Source organism: Lygodium microphyllum, chromosome 6 (genome assembly GCF_053477565.2).
Source record: "Lygodium microphyllum isolate KBCC chromosome 6, Lygodium_microphyllum_v1.1.10, whole genome shotgun sequence".
Lineage (NCBI taxonomy): Eukaryota > Viridiplantae > Streptophyta > Polypodiopsida > Schizaeales > Lygodiaceae > Lygodium > Lygodium microphyllum.
This window is the reverse complement of record NC_141140.1, coordinates 73,755,247-73,761,330: the sequence shown is the minus strand read 5'-3', so window position 1 is coordinate 73,761,330 and position 6,084 is coordinate 73,755,247.

The following is a 6,084-nucleotide window of genomic DNA, read 5'->3' as shown; positions in this document are numbered from 1 at the left end:
GCTGGCAACAAAACATAGGAATATGGGCATCTCTGGAAGCATATATGAGCTCCAAACATTGAAGATATGGATATCCCTGTTTTATGATAGCATGTTGCCATATTTGCACAATTAATAGCTGAAGCTCAATGGCTTAAAACCAATGCTCAACGTTAATGGTCAATTCTGGGAGGAGTGGTAAACAATGCCAAAGCATTTGTCCAATGCCGAGGAGTGGTTGAGCAAGCACAAGTGCTTGAAAATGGCCATGGTTGAAAACGTGTTTGTATTTTCAGCCTTGAATACTGAGCTAAATACTCCCTGAAATAAGCTCAATCTAGGCTCAAGAATGCCTTGAGATAGCCCCAATAGGTCATGAGAAGTCCTAGAGCAATGAGAGCTCAATATGAACCTCAAGAGGTGGACCTATGGCTACCAATGGTGAAACCCTACTGTAGGTAACTCAAATGAGAGCTGAAGTAATGCTGGATTGAGCTTGAGCTCACGCAGAAGAAGGCTCTAATACTAGTTGAAAGAAGAAGTCCAAGTGGAAGCAAGAGAGGTGTGAGATATGGCAAATGGAGCAAGAGAGAGAGAGACTCAAGATGTGGGAACTCCAACAGTCACAATGTGTGACCGGCCTTCTCTTTATTCAAATGTCACTGAAAGAATAAAGAATGAATTGAGAGTGATGGGCATCCGCCGCCTACAGTGTGTAGGTGCGAGTACTGTCAATATAGTAATACATGGTGTCGTGCCACTACGCGGACATAGTGAGAAAAAACCTGGAGCGCATCATCATTTGGCTTTCTTATGAATCTAGAAAGTGAATGTCATCTTAGTTATTAGTGCTAGCGTCCATAGTATGGATGGTCCAAAAGTACGAGATTTTTGGACAAATTTAACATTTTTTGATATTTTGGATATAATTTCTTGTAGATATCCTAAAAAGCTGTAAAAAACTTCTAGACTAGGATGACATGCAAAAAGCAATTGCTTTTTCAACCAGTTTTGGTGATTTCATGCAAAAAGTAGGGAATTCGAAATTGCGGATCACAGTTTACAGGCAGCAAACAACACTTGAGAACTAGAAGAAGAAGAAGGAGCAATCTCGGAGATTTCTGAGCAAGTGTCTTGAAGTTTTACCCCCTTTCAGAGCCAACAAAACCATCAAATTTGCGGTCTAAGCAGTAGAAAAGAAGCTAATGTTTAGTGTCCATTTTTAGTCTATTAGGGAACTCCAGGAGATCTAATGCTTGGAGATTGCTTCTGAGTAGTCCCACTGTGAGGTACTTCCTCCAATAGACATGGAGTCCTCTTAGTAGTCGATTGAAATTCATATCCATGCACATCACCATCCCATCTCCCCATGGAAAACCTTGGACTTAGTTGAACATGGGAATCTCAATTCTACTTCACAGGGGAAGCTTGGATAAGTCACCCCCAACAACAATCTAATGCCCACCTAAGAAAGACCACTTTGTAATTAATCAAAGGCAGGAGTGAGGTTAACACCGCACTTGGTTCAAAAAGAGTGAGAGATTGGGGAGAGTGTAACTTGATCCCCCTACCCATAAGGTAAAATCTCAGCTTCGGCCCCCTAAAACGGTATTAAACGTGGTAACTAATCCTACCGATATTGGGAGGGTCACGATTTAATCAGCTCTATCTAATGTTGGAAAGTTACCTGACTTATTGGGTGCACCTAGCCCATAGGCATTCGATCGTTAGGATTGAAGCCTCCAAGTTTCCTCGATGGGGTTTGCTTAGTTTTCTAATTAGCAAACTATACTACCACGCTATTTGGACATATAAAATCAACTTCCTTTTATTACTTTGTTAAACTGGGTTCGTCAAACTCAATCTTTAGCATATAACAAAAAATTGAGAAAATTGGATACTTTATTTCATAGTAACATCCAAAATCATCACTCCGCAGAGTGATACAAAACTGTCTTTCTGCAGAAAGACACTGTCACCTAGGATACAACCTTCCAATCCCTCACGATTGGGTTGTATGTGATCGCACTCCATCCACGATCAATAGGAAATTTATTAGCTCAGAGCCCCTCCAAGCTTCCTTGAGCCTTAGGAGCTGTCCTACATAACAGGGGCACTTACCACTGCCTTTGCCCTCTCAAGTGCTCAAGTGATCAAAAATAAAAAACATCTATCTTCCTCAGGAGCATAGGACCCCCATCCGTAGGTGAGGTTTTCCACAACCACCTATCTCTCTCAAGAGCATAGAACCCCCATCCGCAAGTGAGTTTTTCCAAAAACACCTACCCCCACCCACAGGTTAGTTTTTCCACACTCCACAGAGTGTTTAGGGAGCATTGGGTTGGGGATCCCAATGTCCTGAGAACCACCACAATCCACAACTCATCCAGTTGTGCAAACCTAGAATCATAAGAGCCATAACTCATCATTCACAAATCCAAAACTAGTCATAACCATAAAACATTTTTAACACAGTTGTCAATGTATGCGATGCATAGAATCTATCCCCTTCATAAATTTCCATGTTCCTTCCTAAAAAGCATTTGATAATACTAACATTCTTTTACAAGTTTAAGTAAGTTCTAACTAATCGTGATCCTTTTCTTATGTATTAACTTGATTACCATCGTCCATTATGATTTATGATTGCAATCGTGGTTTGTTATGGGATAACCCGTTCTTCGGCTTGAATGGATTCGGGATTAACTTCACTTGTGCTTCTTAATGACTACTTCCTCACATTGGGGAGCTCTCTAAGCGTGACCTCACTTAGCATCTCGACATCTCTTGGGAGCCATGGAAGAAGCTTGATGGATTCGAGCAGCGCTTCCGCACGTAGGAGGAGAGAGAGAGAGAGAGAGAGAGAGAGAGAGAGAGAGTGTGTGTGTGTGTGTGTGTGTGTGAGGATGATTGCATTAGAGCTTCATTGCATCAACAACAGATAGATTTTTGCGCGGGTCATGGTTGTGTGTCTGCCTATGTTCTTGATATGACACTCTACCCCTGTTTATATATAGTAACTTTTGGGGGGGGTAAAGAGAGGATGCTTGCTTTTTAGCATTTTCGATGACGTCATCAATGATAAAGAGAGAACGCTTTCTTTTAGCATTTTGGTCAACAGGGATATTACTGGCTCATAGCCCCTCTAAGCTTCCCTAAGCCTCATGAGCTGTCCTACATAGTAGGGGCACTTACCACTCTGCCCTTTGTCCTCTCAAGTACTCGAGTGATAAAAAATCAAAAACACTTATCTCCCTCGAAGAATAGGACCCCCACCCATAAGTGAGTTTTTCCAAAAACACCTACCTCCCTCGGGAGGGTAGGACCCCCACCCGCAAGTGAGTTTTTCTGGACTCCATAGAGTGTTTAAGGAGCATTGGGTTGGGGACCCCAATGTCCCAAACCACCACAATCCACAATTCATTCGGTTGTGCAAGCTCGGAATTATAAGAGCCATAACTCATCATTCACAAATCCAAAAGCAGTCATAACCATAAAACATTTTTAATACAGTTGTTAATGTATGCGATGCATAGAATCTATCCCCAATATAATTTTTTGTTCCTTCCTAAAAAGTATTTGATAATACTAACATGCTTTTATAAGTTTAAGTAAGTTCTAACTAATCGTGATCCTTTTCTTATGTGTTAACCTGATTATCTCCATTCGGCCATCCATCGTGATTACGATTTATGACTGCAATCATGGTTTGTTGTGGAATAACTCGTCCCTTGGGTTGAATGGATTCGAGATTAACTTTCACTTGCGAAATAGCAACGACTGCTTCCTCACGTTGGGGAGCTCTCTGAGCATGACCTCGCTTAGCATCTCGATGTCTCTTGGAAGCCATGGAAGAAGCTTGATGGATTTGAGCAGCGCTTCTGCGTAGGAGGGGAGGGGGAGAGAGAGAGAGAGAGAGAGAGAGAGAGAGAGAGAGAGAGAGAGAGAGAGAGAGAGAGAGAGAGAGAGAGAGAGAGAGAGAGAGATTGCAGCAGAGCCTTGTGGTGTCAATAGCAGAGAGACTTCTACACGGGTGGTGTCAATAGCAGAGAGACTTCTGCACGGGTCATTGTTGTGTGTCTGTGTGTGTTCCTAACGTGACGCTCTACCCCCTTTATATAGTAATTGGGGGGGAGTAAAGAGAGGACGGTTGCTTTTTAGCATTTTTTGATGACATCATCGATGATAAAGAGACAACACTTTCTTTTAGCATTTTGGTCAACATGAAATTTACAGGCTTAGAGCCCCTCTAAGCTTCCCTTAGAGCCGTCCTACATAACATGGGCACTTACCACTCGGCCCTTTGCCCTCTCAGGTGCTCGAGTGATCAAAAAATAAAAAACACGTATCTCCCTTAGGAGCATAGGACCCCCACCCACAGGTGAGTTTTTCCAAAAACACCTACCTCCCTTAGAAGCATAGGACTCCCACCCGTAGGTGAGTTATTCCAGACTCCGCAGAGTGTTTAGGGAGCATTGGGTTGGGGACCCTAATGTCTCGAACCACCACAATCCACAACTCGTCTAGCTGTGCAAGCTCGGAATCATAAGAGCCATAACTCATCATTCACAAATCCAAAAGCAGCCATAACCATAAAACATTTTTAACACAGTTGTCAATGTATGCGATGCATAGAATCTATCCCCAACATAATTTTCCTGTTCTTTCCTAAAAAGTATTTGATAATACTAACGTGCTTTTACAAGTTTAAGTAAGTTCTAACTAATCGTGATCCTTTTCTTACGTGTTAACCTGATTATCTCTGTTCGGCCATCCATCATGATTACAGTTTATGGCCGCAACCGCGGTCTATTATGGGCAAAACAATTGATGTATCTAGTAAGTCATCCACTTCAGTGGCTGCACCTACAGTTCCAATGTTAGGGAGAAAGATGTATTAGATGAATTGGTCAAAGGCATGCGGGATCTTCAGTTGAAGGTCACAAAATTCGATGAGAAAGGACAAGAGAAAAGGGGATAGGCAGTAGCCCCTAAACCAGGAAAAAGATGTATGTGGTGTGATAATTTGTAGCATGAAAGGAAGGATTGTGTTGCTTGTCAAGAGGCCTAGGCACGATAGCTCATCTTTTGGAAAGATGGCAAGATCCATGCACAAGGAACGAGATTGCCTCTTGCTTTGAATTTTGAAAAGGGAGATATGCAAAAGTTGTTGGAAGACTTGGCTGTCTAAAATGCTTATGCGGCTATACATGCTTCTACTTTTGGTCTACAGTTTGATAGAATGCCTGCCCAAGTGATGGTTGGTCCGAAGGTTGCAATATGGACACATCCTTTGCATGCAACTGAAAAGAGAAAAGCTATTGATAGTGAAATATCTCACGTAGGGCAAAACATTCATGACATAACTGGTTGGGAATCACCAGTAGATGCATATTTAGCAAAAGGGAAAAACACGAATGTACTTGTGAAAGAGAAACAGAAGAGAGATGAAGATAATGCAAGGATATCTAAGAGAGTGACAAGAATAAGTGTGGATTCTTCTAAAGCTACAAATTAGCCACCTCCCGAGCATGTTATGGAAGAGGTTGGGTAGGAGCAAAAAAAAGATAACAAGTAAGAGGGCAAACGATAGGGGTATAAGTTGTAGTCTGATATCCTATAGTGAAAGAGTCAACCATTGCATCTGTAGATTTTCTTAATGCATTCGAAGAGGTTTATGAAGCTCATGTTTTACTTGATGCAGGGACTCAGAGGGAGATTGGTGAAGTGTTAGATGTACATGATTTGCAGGATACAATTATCATTTCTGAGACAGTTTATAAGCTGGAGGATATGCCTTTAGAGGATGTTAGATGTAATGATCCACAACTAGAAATTTTTTCAGATGCTTTGTCAAAGGCCTTGATAGGCAATTAAAATATGCTTCAAGATATGGACTACACTAATTTTGGTGATGGTCAGCATGTGTTGGATGCAAGTGAGGCTCAATTTTGATGTGGTACACAATTGTTAGTATAAGTAGATTTCCATTCGTTCGACTTTGAAAGAGCAAGTATGTTGGTATGTATTTGTTGATGGGTGCATTAATAGCCTGTATATAGAGATTCATCAGCCTCTAGTGTATGATATGCACCCAAGGCCTTG